The 21,279-nt window shown below is 41.9% G+C and overlaps 1 protein-coding gene across 1 annotated transcript in view; it reads right to left on the reverse strand.

Moving 5' to 3' along the window:
• LOC130273923 (uncharacterized) overlaps nt 1-13,674 on the reverse strand; it is a 60,344-nt gene extending 46,670 nt beyond the window's left edge. The window contains exon 1 of the mRNA XM_056521446.1: nt 13,540-13,674. The gene's annotated coding sequence lies outside the window, so the exon portion shown is untranslated. The remainder of the gene's footprint in view (nt 1-13,539) is intronic.
• Between the last annotated feature and the right edge of the window lie 7,605 nt (nt 13,675-21,279).

Below are 21,279 nucleotides of genomic sequence, written 5' to 3' on the forward strand. Positions count from 1 at the left end.
TGTATGAGCCCTTGGTGGTAAGCCATGTTTGTGCAGTAGACCTGGTGCTTGTGAAAAGACTCGGGGATAATTTTTGTCCCAAGGTGGGAGCTTTTCTAGAGACACATCTGTAGCCTGAGTCCATAATGGAACTGTATAATGGATCACCTGTAATAATAGGTATGTATTTGTGGTCTTCTTTGGCCGTACCGGGCGGTACCTCCTCCCCTCCACAGGTGTCTCCTAATGTGGGCCATAGCATGAGATCTTCCACTCCAAAAAACGGAGGGCAGGGAGGAAGCACAAGCGCTCCAGCCAAGAGAAATCCTCAACGTGGAGCAAAGAAAAGACATTAAACCTTCCGGTCTTTAACATCTCAGCCAAGATCTTGTCTGAGGCACAGCTATCGGTATTGTCCAAGGGACTCTCTTTCTCACCAACACGAAGGTTTGATTTTTTTCACACTATGCTGGACATTAATCGGTTTGTCAGAAATATTACTTTGCGTAAGCACTTTGCTAATTGTGAGAATACTAACAGTGTTGCTGATGTTTCCAATGCCTCTGACAATTCTACCTTTCTGAATGTTAACCCTTTGCCTGCTTCATTAACTAATACAAATTCATTGCTTGAGTCCGTGCCCTCTGATCATGTACATTTTTCTGGTGATTCTCATACTCCTGGTGAGGATATGATCGCGGGTCTCGCGTTTCACGAGCTCGCGGCCATTTCTGATTTACAGGATTTATCTCATTCACCACAGGTCTATAGTATTCCACATATGCCTGTGTCCAATCCTGATTTTTATCCAGTAATGTCTAGAACTAGCGTGCTGGATAACTTTCAGGAGTGTATGGAGAGAGAATTGGTACGTCTGATGCATAACCCTCCCCCACCGTCCTTTAATCTACCTCACAGAGAAAAATTAGCTATATCAGAATTGTCCGATGCTCAAGATATTATTATACGTGAGGCTGATAAAGGAGGTGGAGTTATCGTTATGGATAAGGGGTTGTATCATAAACTTAATTTAGATATGCTATCGGATACAAAGACATATAAAAGACTATCCAGTAACCCAGTCAACACCTTTAAATCACATCTATATAGCCTTGTGGATCTTGGGGAGAAAAAAGGTTTTTTCACCATTAAACAGGCGGAATATATCAAAATTCCCCATCCAGTCACAGCTATTTTCCATTCACTCCCCAAGATCCACAAGGGTACCTTTCCTCCACCTATGAGGCCCATAGTGGCTGGCATCTCTTCTTTGAATGAAAGATTGTGTTCATGGATTGACACCTTACTTCAACCCCTTGTTGTCACCATGCCTGGCTTTTTGAGGGACACTAAACATGTACTGGCCGCTTTTAGTCAAATTGAATGGGGATCTAATTTTTCATGGGTCACGGCAGATGTCTCTGCACTATATTCAGTTATTCCCCACGACAAAGCAGTCACTGCATTAACATGGTTTCTGTCTACATACTCACAATACCCCAGTCACCTCCAGGAATACATTGTCATATGTGTAGAATTTTTACTTTCTCATAACTATTTTATGTTTGACGATGTATACTACCTGCAGATCACCGGAGCTGCTATGGGGGCGAAATTCTCCCCTTCTCTCGCCAACATATATATGTGTTGGTGGGAGAAGGGGATTCTTTTCGCCCCCAACAATCCTTTCTTTAATTGCATTCGGTGGTATGGCCGCTACATTGATGACCTCCTGTTTATCTGGGGGTCCGATGTGGCGGCAGGTGACACCTTCACTCAATTCTTGAATGATAATCAGATAGGACTCAAATTTACAGTTTCCTTCAGTACAAGCACCATTTCTTTTTTGGATCTTTACTTGAAGGGCGATCATGTCTCTAAATCCATTGTTACCACCACATTTCGTAAAGAATCAGCATCTAACACGATTTTGCATTCCTCATCTTGCCATCCCCCCCACGTGATCCGCAATCTTCCCGTGGGAGAGATGATAAGAGCTAGAAGAAATTGCTCTTCATTGGAGCTCTTTCACAGGGAGGCTGATACTATTGAGGCACGTCTTAGATGCAGAGGTTATCCAAAATGGAGCATAGAAAGAGCGAGGCAAATTGCACTAAACAAAAATCGTTCCCAATTAATTTCCTCTGCCCCTAAAGTACATAACAACCCAGAGTCTAGTAGCACAGTCATACCGGAAAATTCACCACAACAACTACAAAAAAGCAAAAAGCCAGTCATGTTTGTTACCCAATACAGCAGTGATTATAATACCATCTGTCGCCTAGTCCACAAATACATACCTATTATTACAGGTGATCCATTATACAGTTCCATTATGGACTCAGGCTACAGATGTGTCTCTAGAAAAGCTCCCACCTTGGGACAAAAATTATCCCCGAGTCTTTTCACAAGCACCAGGTCTACTGCACAAACATGGCTTACCACCAAGGGCTCATACAAATGTGGACATAAAATATGCATTTGTTGTAAATTCATGCACAGTGTTGTAGAATTTAGTTCTTATTCCACCGGAAAAAAATATAAAATACAACAATATATAAATTGCAATACTATGCATGTCATTTACATGTTTTCCTGTACTATCTGCAAACTCCAATATGTTGGATGCACCTCCAATTCCCTCAAAACTAGGACCAGGAAGCACATCTCAGACATTGCCCATTTTAACTCCCGACACACATCAATGGTGTCCCAGCACTGCGCTCGAGCACACCAGGGAGATTATTCTTCCATGATCTTATGCGGAATTGAAAGAGTTATTCCACCCAAAAGAGGGGGTGATTTCAGACAAAAATTGTTAGACCGCGAGGTTTATTGGATTATGGAATTAGACTGTAGATTTCCTAAGGGCCTTAATCGTAGACAGGATGTGATTTTACATTACTAATATTTAAATAAACTTTTCATTATGAATATGCAATTGAAATAATTTATGGCATCCGTGTCCACGATTACGACCCCATGTCTCCTAATGCCTCTCTTTTCTAATGGTTTTATGGTTATTGTAATTCACAGTTGTATACTTTTGTATATACTACATATGCCCATATAATATATTTGGAAATTTATACCCTCTGTCATATTTGTATATTTGAGAAATTTACATACCTGTAACCAGTTTGGGCCATCTCTATATATCTATTATTATACTAATTTTTATATAGTTATATTCTAAAAAATGTTTGTTGTCAGTATTTTAAATTGTGTTCATTTTTATATGTATACACATGTCTTTGTATTTCTACTGCGGGATCTGGTGGGCGTGATTACACCAGGTGTTCACCTGGGTGTTCCCTTCCACCACTTCCCATAAAAGAATGGCCACTTCTTTTGTATCTTTGTATGAATAAGGCTGGTCTTTCCGGCTGAAACGCGTTACCTTGTGTCCTGCTGTCCTATGGCTTGAATCTACAATAAATTTTGGCTTTTATTGCACGTTATCCTGCGCTGGACCATCTATTTCTTCATTGCTATCTTGGTGTTGGTTCACACGGTGCCGTGCGACAGGCGTCTGGCTGGAAGGGTGAGCTGAGTTATCCTATACTCTTCTACATATGAATATAATAATATAAATATAATTAAATAAATGCAAGTATAAATAAGACTCATTGAGACTGATTACCCAAGCGGCAATTCAATTAATAATCTGGAGTGGGAGAGATAAAAACACAGTATAACAGCACAGTAAAACCACATAATAAATTCACACAGCAAAATATACAAATATAAAAAAAAAATGCATTATAAAGAACTCTCAATAAGTTCGTTGAGACCCAGAGGCTGGTTCTCTCTTCTTTTTAGCATGGAGAACAGCTGGGGATTCTGTCTTGGTATCCCTTCAATGGGGTGATTGTGATAACCCCAAAGTCAGAGTAATGAGACTCCACTAGATGTTTAGAGACACTATGTAGCAAAAACCCCAACTTAGTGTTGCTCCTGTGCTTACTGACTCTGTCTCTCAGGCATTGGATAGTACGCCCAATGTACTGTAAGCCACAGGGGCATTGTAATAGGTATACAACAAATTTTGAGTTACAATTAAGAAACTTCCTATCGGAAAGGATTCCTTGGTCACTCTGGATGTAAACTCTTTTACTTTGTTGGAAATATTATCACAACATTTGCACCTGGAGACACCGCATTTATGGCTACCAACTCTATTTAAAAATGTGGTTTTAGGTGTATTATCCTTTTTGAGCCTGCTTGGTGCTACTATATTTCTAAGATTGCGATTTCTCCTGAATGTCAGACCTGGTCTAGGAGGGAGACATAGGCTGAGATACGGATCCTGTAACAAAATGTGCCAATGTCTATTTAAGATCTTTTTGATGTCTTTATTTTCCCTGCAGAAGTTTGTGATGAAATTAATGGACCATTCTGTATTGGACTCAGTAGTGATGCTACATTGGGTTTCTTACTGATACGTTTACTAAGTAGTAAGCAAACTCACTGGCCTTATAGGAAAAATCAATACTTTTTAAGGGTAGTTTTTAGCACGAAATCTGGCCTTTAAAATATTACTCTGTTCTCGTAAGTCAGACACAGAAGAACAGTTTTGCCTAATTCTTTTGAATTGCCCAAAAGTTATATTATAAATCCATTTTTTTGTAATGTGCACTTCTGAATTCAAGGCAGCTGTTGCTATCAACTGTTTTAAAATATGTTTTGGATTGTAGTTTACCAGTGTCACCGTGGAAGACTATCACGTCTAAAAATTCAGCATTATTGTTAAAAAGTGATTGTGTGAAATTGAGACCCCAATCATTTGTGTTAAAAGCCATTAAAAATTCACTTAGTTCAGAAGAACTCCCACTCCAGATGAAAAAAATATCATCTATATATCGCTTATAAAACCGGCAGTGCCTAAAAAGAGGATTTGGGTATACTATCTGTTTCTCAAAGAGGCCGACAAACAAGTTAGCAAAACTTGGTGCCACCTTCGACCCCATAGCTGTACCTGTGTGCTGCGAATATATTTGTTGCTGGAATTAATCTTATAGTCTTTTTAACTGGCTTGACTGCTCCTATTATGCTATTCACATTGCTGCTACATTATTGGTGCTATATAATTATTTGGAATATTGCAGTCTGGATCCATTTTCTTCTCCATGCCTGCGCTCCTTATCCAATCAATTGTAAAACACTTCTTTAATCCTAGAGAATACTTACCATTCAGGACTAGGTGCTACTCTTTGTTCCGATATACCACTGACAAATGTATCACCTGGATGCAGTTCTACAATATTTACACTATGTTCCATTCATGTTTTTTCTATCAGAACGTTGTCAGTGGCTGGATTTGGTCACGTGACTCCGCCCATGACAACGCGTTGCTAGTTACCACCCGGCCGTAAAAGTCCTTCTACAGGGAGCGCACCTCGCTACTGTTGCAGGTTGGAAGTTGTCACGTGACCCCCCGGCCATGGCGACGCGTCCATGACAACCCGTCTCCTAAACTCTTCTGTGTACACACGATTGGAGAACCTCCCCATGACTTCTGACACTGCTTGTTTATTTACAATATGCGCGCGACGAACCTCGTTCTCATGCACTACTACCGGTGCATGTGAACGGGGCTTGCTGTGACTTCTGGTTACACATTGTGTTTTTATAATTTATAAATTTTCTTGTACTTCTTGCTGCTTATTGTAATTATTCCTAATAATGGACGTCTGTTTAGATTGTTTTTATGACTCAGTATGTGATTTTGAAATTTGATTGTAACTCCGCCCACTGTACCTGGCACCATGTTTAGTGTATGCCAATCTGAGGAAGGAGGACTGTCCCTCCGAAACGTGTCATTGGTTTTTATTTATATTTAATAAACATCGTGCAAACACACTCCAGCATCTGTCTTGAAATTCCTGGAACCAAAAACAGCGCCCGCAAAAAGTTTATTTCTATATTAAACTCTTCATGTCCTGTATGAGAGAAGTTTCCTTCCTCCCCATTGCACCTTTGGGCCCAGCAGTTCGCTTCCTTATGATCATCGATACCCCATTGGGGTGATATGTGCATTACTTCCTTGACTAGGTGAGCAGCCATCTTTAAGAACCTTGGGTAATACACGAGGCGATTTCCACTTTTTTTCAATTCTTTCGTCTAGGTTTTAACCTCTTAAAGGGGTACTACGCCCCTAGACATCTTATCCCCTATCCAAAGGATAGGGGATAAGATGTCAGATCGCCGTGGTCCCGCTGCTGGGGAGCCCCGGGATCCCAGCTGCGGCACCCTGCTATCATTACAGCACAGAGCGAGTTCGCTCTGTGCGTAATGACGGGCGATACAGGGGACGGAGCAGCGCGACGTCATGGCTCCGCCCCTCGTGACATCATGGCCCGTCCCCTTAATGCAAGTATATGGCAGGGGGCGTGACGACTGCCACGCCCCCTCCCATAGACTTGTATTGAAAGGGACTGGCCGTGACATCATGAGGGGCGGAGCCGTGACGTAACGATGCTCCGGCCCCTGTATTGCCCGTCATTACGTGCAGAGCAAACTTGCTCTGTGCTGTAATGATAGCGCAGTGCCGCAGCGGGGATCCCGGGGGTCCCCAGCAGCGGGACCGTGGCGGTCTGACATCTTATCCCCTATCCTTTGGATAGGGGATAAGTTGTCTAGGGGCGTAGTACTCCTTTAAGGACATAGGGCGTACCTGTACGCCCTACGCCCGGTCCTGGTGTTTAAAACGGGGTCACACCGTGACCCCGCATTACACCGGGTTGGTCCCAAATGCTATTCATAGCCGGGACCCTGGGCTAACAGCGTGTGGCACAGATCGTTGTGCCGCACGCTATTAACCCTTCAGCCGCGGTGATCAAAGTTGACCGCCGCGTCTGATAGTGAAAGTAAATGCTTCCCAGCAGCTCAGTCGGGCTGATCAGGACATTGCGATAAAATCGTGATGTCCCAATCAGCTAGGACGCGAGCAGAGGTCCCCTTACCTGTCTCCGCTGTGTCCGATTGGGGTTTGATTGCTCAAAGCCTGAGCTACAGGCTTGAGCAATCAAGCCCCTATCTTGCTGATCCATGCAAAGCTATGGCTTTTCAGGGATCAGAATAAGACAGTGTTTCCCAACCCAGTCCTCAAGTCACACCAACAGTCCAGGATTTAAATTTTTCCCTGTTCTATTCCAATGGAGTAACTGAAAAAACCTGGAATGTTGGTGTGCCTTGAGGACTGGGTTGGGAAACACTGGAATAAGAGATCAGTGTGTGCAGTGCTATAGGTCCCTATGGGAGCTATAGCACTGCAAAAAAAAGTGAAAAAAAAGTTAACAAAGGTCATTTAACCCCTTCTCTAATAAAAGTTTGAATCACCCCCCTTTTCCCATAAAAAAAAAAACTGTGTAAATAAAAGTAAACATATATGGTATCGCCCCGTGCGGAAATGTCCGAACTATAAAAATACATAATTAATTAAATCGCACAGTCAATGGCGTACGTGCAAAAAAATTCCAAAATAGCGTATTGTTGGTCACTTTTTATATCATGAAAAAATAAATTAAAAGTGATCAAAAAGTCTGATCAATACAAAAATGATACCGATAAAAACTTCAGATCACGGCACAAAAAATTAGTCCCCATACCGGCCCGTACGCGGAAAAATTTAAAAGTTAGAGGGGTCAGAAGATGAGAATTTGATTTAGATTTTTTGATAAATTTTGATTTTTTTCCGAAGAACGACAATATCCAACATATATAAGTTGGGTATCATTTTAACCGTATGGACCTACAGAATAATGATAAGGTGTCATTTTTACCGAAATATGCACTGCATAGAAACGGAAGCCCCCAAAAGTTACAAAATTACATTTTTCTTCAATTTTGCACAATTAATTTTTTTTTCCGTTTCGCCGTGGATTTTTGGCTGAAATGACTAATGTCACTGCAAAGTAGAATTGGTTGCGCAAAAAATAAGACATCATATGGAATTTTATGTGCAAAATTGAAAGCGTTAGGATTTTTAGAAGGTGATGAGGAAAAAATGAAAATGCAAAAATGGAAAAATCCTGCGTCCTTAAGGGGTTAAAGTAAGTTAGACCAACTGATAGGCTATGCTCACATGTCAGAATGTCAGCACGGAAAATCTCCTCTCATAGACTGCAATGCATTCAGTGCGGAGCCTGCAGAAAGAATGCACATCTATTCTTTCTGCGGACACCGTAATTTAAATTTCCGCGCCAGATGTTTTCAGCGCAGAAATTTTGCTAGGTGCACAGCACAGCAGAATCCCATTGAAATCAATGGGACTCTACTGCTGTGGAATATCTGTGTGGAATTCCAATGCAGAATTCTGCACGGAAATTCTGGAGTGTAAACATAGCCTTAGATGGCTTATTTTAAACTAATTGGGCAATTTTGGTGCATTTAGACCATGTCTCCTTTTGTGAAAACCCTGCCCCTTTTGTCAGACACAGGAAAGTGTCTAAACAATTTGTCTAAAACTCATAACACATTAGGCTGAGTTCAGTATTTTGATCAGTATTTTTAACCAAGACCAGAAGTGGAACCGATACAGGAAAACAATAATGGAACAATGTTCATCTGTTTGAGCCCACTCCTGGTTTTGGTTACAAAATACTAAGCACAATGCTGAACAAATTACCATGTGTGAATTCAGTCCAAAGCCAGGTTCACAAAGGGGAAAATCTTCAACTCATTTTATGTGCTGATTTACTTCCGTAATTGTTGAAGATGGGAAATTGGAAGAAAATCAGTGTGTAAAATAAAATATGGTGAAGATTTTTCCCCTGTGTGAACCCAGTCAAAAACATATATATATGTATTTTTTCTAGTTTTTTTTTTTTTTTGCACAAATTGCACCAGAATTCTGGGCTAGTACTTTTACAGTATTTTTGTTCTTTTGTATTTATATTTCTTGTTCCCTTCAAATCTATTTCTGGCTAAAAAAAAATAAAAAATAAAACTGCAGCAACCCTAAGGCTAGGTTCACACTATGGAATTTCGGCCTGCAATTCCGCTTTGAATTTGCAGACAGAAATTCTGCATACTAACATGTACATGCAAGTCAATGGGTTTTCCGTGTACCCATTAACACTTCGGAATTTTTAAGCAGAATTTTTACTTTCAAATTTCTGCCTGAAGGATGGTGGTGCTCTTTCTTCAGGCGGAATTTCATAGCAGAATCCTATTGACTTCAATGGGACTCCCATGTAAGGCAGATTTTTACCCAATGCAGAATGGCAGATTGGAAGCGGATTGCTGGCAGAATTTCCAAACTGAGTTTAGTCAGAATTTTTACCTGGTTCTGGTCATGTGACCAAATGGTCAAAAAGGGGCCAAACGTTGGTCCTTAGTGCACTCACAGTTTTGAACTCCCACTGGGGGCGGCATATCCGTCTTGAATAGGGGCGGAATACTCGCGGAAATAACAGAATTCTACCTGCAACAGAAAATAGGCTTTGGAGGTGGAAATTACTCTACCACACTTTTGTAAGCAGACCAGCAGAATTTCAGTAGTGTGAACCTAGCCTAAGGGTCGATTCACACAGCAGAATTTCTGCTTGCAGAATTCAACCTCAATTTAAAGCCCATAGACTTCTATGGGATTCCACGCTCCCATTCACACTTCTAAATTTCTGAGTGCATAATCTCATAGAAGTCTATGGGTTTTAACCCCTTAAGGACCAGAAGTTTTTTTCATTTTTGCACTTTTGTATTTTCCACCTCACCTTCTAAAAATTTAAACGCTTTCAATTTTGCACCTACAGACTCATATGGGGCTTTTTTGCAACACCAATTGTACTTTGTAATGACATCAATCATTTCACCAAAAAATGTATGGCAAAACCAGAAAAAAATGATTTGTGGGACAAAAATGTAAAAAAATTAAAACACTATTTTGTAAATTGTGGGGGCTTCCGATTCTATGCAGTGCATTATTTTTTTTAAATGACACCATATATTTATTCTGTAGGTCCATATGGTTACAATGATACCCAATTTATTATTATTTTTTTTTAAATTAAACATTAAATTTGTATGTTTAAAATTGCCATCTTCTGACCCCTATAACTTAGTATACCTAAAGCTCAGTTTTTGCGCCGTGATCTGAAGTTTTTATCGGTACCGTTTTTATTTTGATGGGACTTTTTGATCCCTTTTTATAAATACTTTGAGTATACAAAGTGGCTTGGAGGAATCAAATGCCGATCGGACAGCAAGGAACTAGGTAAGGCGCCTCCCGCTGTTCTCTCAGCTGTTTGGGACACAGCATATTCACTACAACGGTCCCGAACAGCTCTGCTGAGCTAACCGGCAGTACTTTTTCCCGGTTCATACCGGACATCATCCTGATTGGCGATGTCCGGTATTAGCCACGGGTCCTGGCTGCTCATAGCAACCGGGACCTCGCCGGTATGAAGCGCGCACAGCTCCTGAGTGCGCTTCACATACCGGGAGTCAGCCACGAACGTAAATATACGCGTGTGGTCCTTAACCGCTTAACAACCAAGGACGTATATTTACGCGGGGTCACTGAAGCTGGGACCCGGGGCTAATAGCGCGCAGCAGCGATCGCGGTGCTGAGCACTATTGACCCTTTAGACGCGGCGTTCAAAGCAAAGCTATGGCTTTGAAGTGATCAGTGTAAAAGATCAGTGTGTGCAGTGTTATAGTCCCCTATGGGAGCTATAACGCTGCAAAAAAATGTGTAAAAAAAAGTTAATGAATGTGGTTTAACCCTTTTCCCATAAAAAAAACTATGTGAATAAAAATAAATATAAACATATGTGGTATCACCGTGTGCGTAAATGTCCGAACTATAAAAATATATAATTAATTAAACCGCACGGTCAATGGCGTACACGCAAAAAAATTCCAAAGCCCAAAATAACGTATTTTTGGTCACTTTTTATATAATGAAAAAATGAATAAAAAGCGATCAAAAAGTCCGATCAATACAAAAATGGTACCGCTAAAAACTTCAGATCATGGCGCAAAAAAATTATTTTATTTCCGTTTCGCCGTAGATTTTTGGGTAAAATTACTGATGTCACTGCAGACTTAGAATTAGTGGTGCAAACAATAAGCCATCATATGGATTTTTAGGTGCAAAATTGAAAGGGTTATGATTTTTTAAAGTTGAGGAGGAAAAAACAAAAGTGCAAAAACGGTCGTAAAGGGGTTAATTTGAGGTGGAATTCCGCAAGCGGAAATTCTGCCGCGTGAATAGACCTTTACACTGATAGTAATGATAGTATTGGCTGTGGCACAGATGACAATTTAACAGTATTGTCTTCCTACAACTATTGTTTACACTAAGGGTATGTATTGAATGCAAAGTGTGCATACCAGTCCAATGTTTTTGCATAGAATCTAGAGTATTGCTGACGCAGTGTTACTACACAGTAAAGGAAATGAAGCCTGAAATGAGCAGCCATTATTTCTCGGTTACATCAATCTGCAACCAGGAAATATGAACATTTAGATGAATTCCTTATTTTACTGACTTAAAAGTGGATTGTTTTATTGTTTAAGCTGCTTGTGTTTTTCTTACGGCTTGGTACAGTAAGGCTATGTACACATTTGTATCTCTATGGACAGCATATGGTGGACCCCCCAAGTTAGCCTATAAAGGAGTCTGTCTTTTCGATGGAGTTATTATTGCTTATAAATGTGAGAATACTGCCAAATACTAACAGAGATGCCAGACAGAGGTTCTGATGTAACTGTGAGCAGAGCCTTACATAGTAAAATAATGAGCCCTTATTTACAATGTTATATCATTCACCCAGATTTCTATTCTGAAGTAGTAAAACATAAATATTTTGGCTTTTTTTAAGCTTTATTCATAAATGGTAAATACGAAATTCATTTGTGGCAGTTTTGCAGCAAGCTGCTTGATCTATGCAAAATTAAGTGTCAAATAAAGCTGCTTTTGCTGTGATGACTATTTAATATACAGCACAGACCAAAAGTTTGGACACACCTTCTCATTCAGAGTTTTCTTTATTTTCATGACTATGAAAATTGTAGATTCACATTTAAGGCATCAAAACTATGAATTAACACATGTGGAATTATAGACATAACAAAAAAGTGTGAAAATATGTCATATTCTAGGTTCTTCAAAGTAGCCACCTTTTGCTTTGATTACTGCTTTGCACACTCTTGGCATTCTCTTGTTGAGCTTCAAGAGGTAGTCACCTGAAATGGTTTTCACTTCACAGGTGTGCTGGTGTGGAGGAGCAGGTGTGATGGTGTGGGGGTGCTTTGCTGGTGACACTGTTGGGGATTTATTCAAAATTGAAGGCATACTGAACCAGCATATCTACCATAGCATCTTGCAGCGGCATGCTATTCCATCCGGTTTGCGTTTAGTTGGACCATCATTTATTTTTCAATAGGACAATGACCCCAAACACACCTCCAGGCTGTGTAAGGGCTATTTGACCAAGAAGGAGAGTGATGGGGTGCTGCGCCAGATGACCTGGCCTCCACAGTCAACGGACCTGAACCCAATCGAAATGGTTTGGGGTGAGCTGGACCGCAGAGTGAAGGCAAAAAGGGCCAACAAGTGCTAAGCATCTCTGGGAACTCCTTTAAGACTGTTGGAAGACCATTTCAGGTGACTACCTCTTGAAGCTCATCAAGAGAATGAGTGTGCAAAGCAGTAATCAGAGCAAAAGGTGGCTACTTTGAAGAACCTAGAATGACATATTTTCAGTTGTTTCACACTTTTTTGTTATGTATATAATTCCACATGTATTAATTCATAGTTTTGATGCCTTCAGTGTGAATCTACAATTTTCATAGTCATGAAAATAAAGAAAACTCTGAATGAGGAGGTGTGTCCAAACTTTTGGTCTGTACTGTACATTGAGCGTCGTCTAAGAGTTACATTGAGAAATTGACTTCTGGTTTACCCAGCAAGTGTTGTGTGTATTGGCTAGTCATTTTAAAGGGATTCCTGGAGAGCAGAAAAAGTCCTACCTGTCCTGCTGTGCCCTGGCACTTAATGACATGGGTATTGGGCCAAGATGGCTGCTATTATCTAACCCTTCCTTCTATACACCCTAAAAAACAATTTGGAGTCACTTCATCATAAAAAGTTGTATTTATTGATATGCATCAAAAATCAAACATGTAAAACATGTAGAAAGAGGAGAAAACAGCATCACAAAAAATACAGCGACATCACCGGCACATCTGCCGATCATTAGATGGTTGTAGGTGGGTATGTAACTAAGAAAAGTGCATATATATGAATAGCAGCAATATAGAGAAAAATGTGTGCAACAATTACTCATAATATGCTAGTACAATAAAGGTGCCATATGCATAAAGGGGAAGATTTATCAAAACCTGTCCAAGAAAAAGTTACTGAGTTGCCCATAGCAACCAATCAGATTTCTTCTTTCATTTTTGAAAGAGCCTGTGAAAAATGAAAGAAGCGATCTGATTGGTTGCTATGGGCAACTCAGCAACTTTTCAGCTGGACAGGTTTTGATAAATCTCCCCCAAAGTACCTTCAATATAGTAATGACTGCATCAGTGCAAGGACATTATACATACCAATACCCACAAGAAAGTAAGGGGCAGAGACAGGGATGGCGCCACTCCTACGCGCGTTTCTGCACGCTGACCTTTGTCCGGGAGTGGAGTTTCCTTCTTTGTAACAGAGACCGCCATGATCTGGTCGGGACTGGCAAACCAATCACGGCTTACGGTGAGGAATAGTGTGACCGGCAAATAGCATGTGGTGTGAGAGACCATGGACGTTACGCAGGGAAAGTTAGGTTAGAGGGGGAAAAAAGTTACCAGTCTGCACCAGAGCAGGTACAGCTCTGATGTTACTCCTGGCACAGATTGAGTCCAACCTCTATACCAGCTGATTAGTAATTTTTACTAAACAGCTTTTTTTTTTTTTGGGGGGGGGGTGCACTTTTTATCCCCCTTTTTTGCGGCAGGGGTCTCCGTCTTCTATAGTTGCTCATCAGTAATTTATTATCAACTTTTTTTTTTCTTTCATTAAATTAAAAAGTAAAAAAAAAAAAACTCTGAGAGTATTTCAGGATACAATTACAGGTTTAGGTTGTATGACTGGAAGGAAACGCACAGTGAAGCCCCCAGAATGCCCACCTCCCTATCCTGGGAGCTAGCGGGAAAATTATGTGGAAACTGATCTACCCACTGCTGCATTAGGATTACCACCTGTACATGGATAATCTTTATACAAGCCTCAAAAATTTAATTAAGAATATAATATACAGAAATTAAATAAAATACGGTATAAAAATCAACAATATCACAGATAATACCAAATTATTTCATTATAAGGGTTATTGATAAAAAACAGATGTGTGACAAAGGTCACACACTGTCAGGTGTGACATTAACCGGCAGTGGTATCAGAAATGGAGGCTGAATGGAAGAAAACAAACATGACAAACAGATGAGTAAACAAACGAACTATCACTCATTCATTCAATGCCCAGCATGAGCTCTGCAAAGCTCCGAATGGCTGTCACTATTGTTGATTTTCATACAAGGAAAACAAAAGTAGTAGAGGCGGCAATCCAGTATAAGTAATAAATAGGTCAACCATCAAGGTGCAAAATGCGATGTTTCAACCTCACAATGAGGCCTTTCTCAACCACTTTGGTTTTACTTGGATGCATGGTTTGGAGTCAGGACCAGAGGAGCAGAGCACCTATTTGTGAGCTACAAGCTTGGTTCTTACAGTGCTGGTCCTCCCCATTTGGACATTGATTTTCATACTGTATTTCCTTTAGTTTCTGGACATTATTTGTGGTATCTCATGATATGTGGTGGTCTGTAACCTGACCCACCCGTATTGTGGCGCCCATTTTTATGTATATATATTTTGTGACGTGCTATACCTATGCCAATCTGAGGAGGAAAGATTGAACATCCAAAATGTATGATTGCCCTGTTTCATTATTTCCTTTTCAATAAACAAGTGCGTAAGAGCCTTTGAGCATTATCTGAGAAGTGGACACCTTTTATTTGTGGAAGGAGGGCACCAGAGGATCAGAGGTCATTTTTCCATTGTATCTTCACTGTATGCTGACAGGATGGTTAACCACCCATCCTGTGACCTTCCGGGCTGAGCATTTCCTTCCAGGGTCTATGCTACCCCTATACAGGTGTGATAGGTGCATTTATTTAATACAAAAGGTGAGCGGCCATCTTGACAGCTGTCCTATTCACTCTGATCACATTATGAATCTATGGTGTCTGGGATTACGCACAAGGGGCTGCCCTCCGATCTAATTTCTTTTCTCCTTAGATGCATCACCCTCTTTAAGTCCCTCTCTGTCAGAGCCACTGTAGCTTGTGGCTCTGTACAGGAGAATCTAAGATATCTCTCCTGATATATCCCCCACTAAACCCTATGGGTAACAAGAGAGCCCTTACTTGTGACAACATGTTTTTGGTCAGATAAAAAGGACCCTATGCTGACGACAATACATGGTACGCACAACTCCTATGTCTCTGCGCAAGGTATACTACAATGGTCTTCAAACCTGTCTGTATTGTGGAGTCCAATCAATACATGGGAGGAGTTGATTGATCTGATCATGTCCTCAAACCATACAATGGTCCAAAGATTTGGCAGTGTACATGGTCCAACTAGCATTGCACATCGCTTTTGTTCTTTTCTGATGCACAGCAAAATTGATTCTTTCAATTTGGTGACCAGAAAGAAGTGGTCCCAACACCTTTGGAAATGGCCCCCACATTTGGGAATGTGACCGGAGGTAATAAAGGTGGGGAGGGGCTGAAATATAATGAAACAGGGAGCATCAGAGGGGGAGGATATAATGGCACAGGGGACATCAGAGGGGGGGACGAATATAATGGCACGCACGCATAGTGAAATGCGGGCCGCTCGGCTGTTTTGACAGAGCGAAGGGCCATTGGCTCCTCGCCCTGTCAATCACTCACATACATAGGCAACCACAAGAGGCAGTGAGTCCTTCCTCTGCGTTCTGGCTGCCATACTAACACTACCTATAGGGGCTGCTACTTTTATTTCCTAAAGGGGTCTTGGGCTGCTACTTTTACTACCTAAAAGGGGCTGGGGCTGCTATTTGTACTACCTAAAGTACTGATACTGCTACTTTACCTATCTAAAGGGGGCTGCTGATGCTACTTTTACTACCTAAAGGGGGCTGCTACATTTAGAATCTAAAGGGGGCTGTTCTACTATGTTTACAACCTTATGATTGAGTATTGCCTAAGGCCTCACAAAGTCTAGAGCCGCCTCTGAACACTGTTATACAGGCCGGGCAGTCACTAAATTACCTTGTAGCAGAGTGTCATTTCTTCATAAAATATTCACAAAAATGTGAGGGGTTTGGTATAAATGTTGGGAGATTTTCAAAGCATTTGCACTGAATGTACAGTAAAAACAAAGTGTTAACAGAACCTTAAAGGGGTTATCCAGGAATAGAGAAACAGAGCTAATTTGTTTCAAAAACAGCTCGACGTCTGTCCCCAGGTTGAGTGTGGAATTACAACTTGGCTCCATTCACTGCAATGGAACTAAGCTGCAGAACCACACCCAACCTGGAGACAGACGGGGAGTGGTTTTTGAAATAAATTAGCTCTCTTTTTCTATTCCTGGAAAACCCTTTTAAAGGGGTACTCCACCCCTAGACATCTTATCCGCTATTCAAAGGATAGGGGATAAGATGTCTGATCGCAGGGGTCCCCCCGCTGGGGACCCCCACAATACAGCATGCAGCACCCACCTCTATCTGCTTCCGGCAGCGCTGGAGGTTCTGGCTCCCGACCACGGGAACGTAAGATCGTGACATCATGACTCCGCCCCATGTGATGTCACACCCCGCCCCCTCAATGCAAGTCTAAGGGAGGGGGCAGCTGCATGCTATATTGCGGGGGGTCCCCAGTGGCTGGACCCCCGTGATCAGACATCTTATTCCCTAGAGTACCCCTTTAAGGTTGATGTTTGGTCTTTTCTGCAGCCAGATCCTACTTTAAAGCCTTAAAGGGGTACTCCGCCCCTAGACATCTCATCCCCTATCCAAAGGATAGGGGATAAGATGTGAGATCGCCACGGTCCCGCTGCTGGGGAGCCCCGGGATTGCCGCTGCGGCACTGCGCTATCATTGCAGCACAGAGTGAGTTCACTCTGCACGTAATGACGGGCAATACAGGGGCCGGAGCATCGTTACGTCACGGCTCCGCCCCTCATGACGTCATGGCACGCCCCTTTCAATACAAGTCTATGGGAGGGGGCGTGGCAGTCGCCACGCCCCCTCCCATGGATTTACAGTAAGGGGACGGACCGTGATGTCACGAGGGGCGGAGCCATGACGTCACGCTGCTCTGTCCCCTGTATCGCCTGTCATTACGCACAGAGCAAACTCGCTCTGTGCTGTAATGATAGCGCAGTGCCGCAGTGGGGATCCCGGGGCTCCCCAGCAGCGGGACCGCGGCGATCTGACATCGTATCCCCTATCCTTTGGAGTACCCCTTTAAAGCCTTTGGGGTGATTTTAGTGTTTATAACATTTTTCTTCTGTGTTCATGTTCACGCTATGGTGCTTTTTTTCCTGTATTTATTTATTTTTTCCCATAGTCTTTCTTCATAAGATAAAAAAAAAATGAAATAAAATGATTTTTTTTAATCATTTGGAAGTAAACAAAAATAAAAAATACCTCTAAAAATGCTTGAACATGTTTCAGAAGAAAATGGAACAAAAGTCAGTCATGATTCAGTCTGCCAAGTAAAATAACATCATAACCAGTTTAACATGAAGGACTAAGAATGTACTGATTTACTGTGAGCCATTATTTACTGAACACCTGCACCTGAATAAGAGATTCAATTACACATTAAGTCAGACGAGCTACGCTACATGACTCCACTTTAGTCATGTCTTCCCAGCGATCTAGCCAGAAGCTCTGTCAATGTACAGCCAAGAGATAACACTGCATAGTTCTGTCAGAAGTTAATATTTTGCAACAATTAGATAGGTTGTTTAAGATGTGCTGGTATGTCATTGAACTGTTTGCATAAGATTTCTAGTCAGTAAGTTATGTAAATGCCTAAATTTGGCATGTTTTTTTCCTAGGGGATTGTATATTGTTGAAGATAAAACAATGGTCATACTAGAAATCCAGCAATAAACATCAAGAGAAATGTAAAAACATACTTAGTGACATAGGAGTTAGTGCACATTGCACCAAGTTTATTAAAATGGAGGACGTGATATAAGAAATGTGGCACAGCTCACTAGGCATGTTAGACACTTTTTCCTTTCTTATGCCATCCCATAGCTAGTCTGTAATTATACTAATATTAAATTATATATGGCACAGTTTTTAAAACGGAAAAGAATTGTCTTAAATAATTTCTCTAAGGCTTCGTAAAGCTTTCCCAATGTGTATAGTTTCACATTAAAGATTATTTTACAGAACTGTATAAATAGGATTACTTTAAGGACGGTTTCAGACGAGCATTGAACAGACGCATTTGCGTTCTTTTTATGGCATCAAGTTTTAGCCATGGTGTAGTGACCCAAACTGAAGGGGAAGATTTATTAAACCTTTTGCAAAATAAGTGGTGCAGAGGCCAATAGCAACCAATCAGATAGCTACTTTCAAGTTTAAAAAGGCATATCACAGACATACTCTCAAGAAATCATATCACAGACGGAAAAAAAGGTATTACTAAAATGTAACTTTAATTGCAAATAGCTAAAAAAAAATTCACACTAACCCGTGGTGATATGAACAAGACCCTCAGGTCAGGAATACATGTAAACAGCGTGTAAGCTGCGGGGACGCGATCCTCTGCAGGCTGGCGCGATGACGTCACATCATCGCGCCGGCGCCCGGAAATCCCGTCCCCGCGGCCGGCATACTGTAAGTAAGAAGAGTATGCTCAGGGCCCAGGGGATTTGGAATATGTGCCACTGTTAAGGGCACTGTATCGGAGGGGGAGGGGGATTTAAAAACTTAGGGGGGGGGGGGGAGAGAAAGGGGAATTTTTAATGTGAGGTGCTGCAGGGCAAAGCACTGGGGGCACTATATGTTAAGAGCACATGACAGGGGGGCCCCTGTGCTGTGCCCCTCACATATAATGCCCCCTGTGCTGTGCCCACACATATAAATTATATGTGTGGGGGGCACAGCACAGGGGGCATTATATGTGTGGGGCACAGCACAGGGGGTATTATATGTGTGGGGCACAGCACAGGGGGCATTATATGATATATTGCCCCCTGTGCTGTGCCCCACACAAATAATACCCCCTGTGCAGCCTGTGCCCCACACATATAATGCCCCCTGTGCTGTGCCCCCCACACATATAATTTATATGTGTGGGCACAGCACAGGGGGCATTATATGTGAGGGGCACAGCACAGGGGGCATTATATGTGTGGGGCACAGCACAGGGGGCATTATGTGTGGGGCACAGCACAGGGGGTATTATATCATATAATGCCCCCTGTGCTGTGCCCCACACATAATGCCCCCTGTGCTGTGCCCCACACATATAATGCCCCCTGTGCTGTGCCCCACACATATAATGCCCCCTGTGCTGTGCCCCACACATAATGTCCCCTGTGCTTTTCCCCTCACATATAATGCCCGTGCTGTGCCCCACACATATAATGCCCCTTGTTCTGTGCCCATCACATATAATGCCCCCTGTGCTGTGCCCCTCACAAATAATGCCCCCATCATGCGCCCCTCATATAGAATGCCCCCATCCTTGCCCCTCATATATAATGCGCCATCATGCGCCCCTCACATATAATGCCCCCTGTCCTGTGCCCCTCACATATAATACTTCTGTCATGTGCCCCAAACATATAATGCCCCCTGTGCTGTGCCCCTAACATATAATGCCCCCTGACTGGACAGGACAGGGGGCATTATATGTGAGGGGCGCATGATGAGGGCATTATATGTGAGGGGCAAAGAACGGGGGCATTATATGTGAAGGGCACAGCACGGGGCATTATATGGGAGGGGTGCATGATGGGGGCATTATATGTGAGGGGCAAAGAACGGGGGCATTATATGTGAAGGGCACAGCACAGGGGGCATTATATGTGTGGGGCATATGACAGGAGCATTATATGTGAGGGGCACAGCATGGGGGGCATTATATGTGAGGGGCACAGCACGGGGCATTATATGTGAGGGACGCATGATGGGGGCATTATATGTGAGGGGCAAAGAACGGGGAATTATATGTGAAGGGCACAGCACAGGGGGCAATATATGTTAGGGGCACAGGGCATTATTATGTGAGGGGAACAGGACGGGTCATAATTATTATATGTAGGGGCACAAGATGGGGCATTATTACTATATGTGAAGGCACAGGGCGTTTTGCATTTCAGAAGTATATTGTAGATTATGAGGAATTTCTGGGGTGGTACATTTTTTTATGCGCCACAATACATTTGGGTATTTTATTCAGAGGGTGCACTGCACAGCAAGTTATATTCAGAGAGTGCAGTGTGTGGTAGTATTAAATTTAGAGGGTACAGTGTGTGGTAGTATTATATTCAGAGAGTGCAGTGTGTGGTAGTATTATATACAGAGGGTACAGTGTGTGGTAGTATTCTATTCAGAGAGTGCAGTGTGTGGTAGTATTAAATTTAGGGAGCACAGTGTGTGGTAGTATTATATTCAGAGAGTGCAGTGTTTGGTAGTATTATATACAGAGGGTACAGTGTGTGGTAGTATTCTATTCAGAGAGTGCAGTGTGTGGTAGTATTAAATTTAGAGGGCACAGTGTGGTAGTATTATATTCAGAGAGTGCAGTGTGTGGTAGTATTATATTCAGAAAGTGCAGTGTTTGTTAGTATTGAATTTAGAGGGCACAGTGTGTGGTAGTGTTATATTCAGAGGGCACAGTGTGTGGTAGTATTATATTTAGATGGCGCAGTGTGTGGTAGTATTATATTCAGAGGGTACGGTGTGTGATAGTATTATATTCAGAGGGTACGGTGTGTGGCGGTATTATATTCAGAGGGTACAGTGTGTTGTATATTCAGGAGGTACAGTGTGTCAGAATTATATTCAGAAGGTATGTGCCAGTATTATATTCGAAGAATACAGTGTTTGGCAGTATTATAATAATTATTGTTTTCATATAGAGGATCAGAATCCGCTGACATAGTGAGGAGACGTCTGGGCATCAAGTTCTGCAGGGAGAACATTTAGCTGAAACAAGTCCCGGTGGTATGTACATCTGAATTAGATAAGGAAAGACTATAGAGAAGACGTCACCTGTAGTCAC

The sequence above is a fragment of the Hyla sarda genome, chromosome 5 (assembly GCF_029499605.1).
Source record: "Hyla sarda isolate aHylSar1 chromosome 5, aHylSar1.hap1, whole genome shotgun sequence".
Taxonomy (NCBI): Eukaryota; Metazoa; Chordata; class Amphibia; order Anura; family Hylidae; genus Hyla; species Hyla sarda.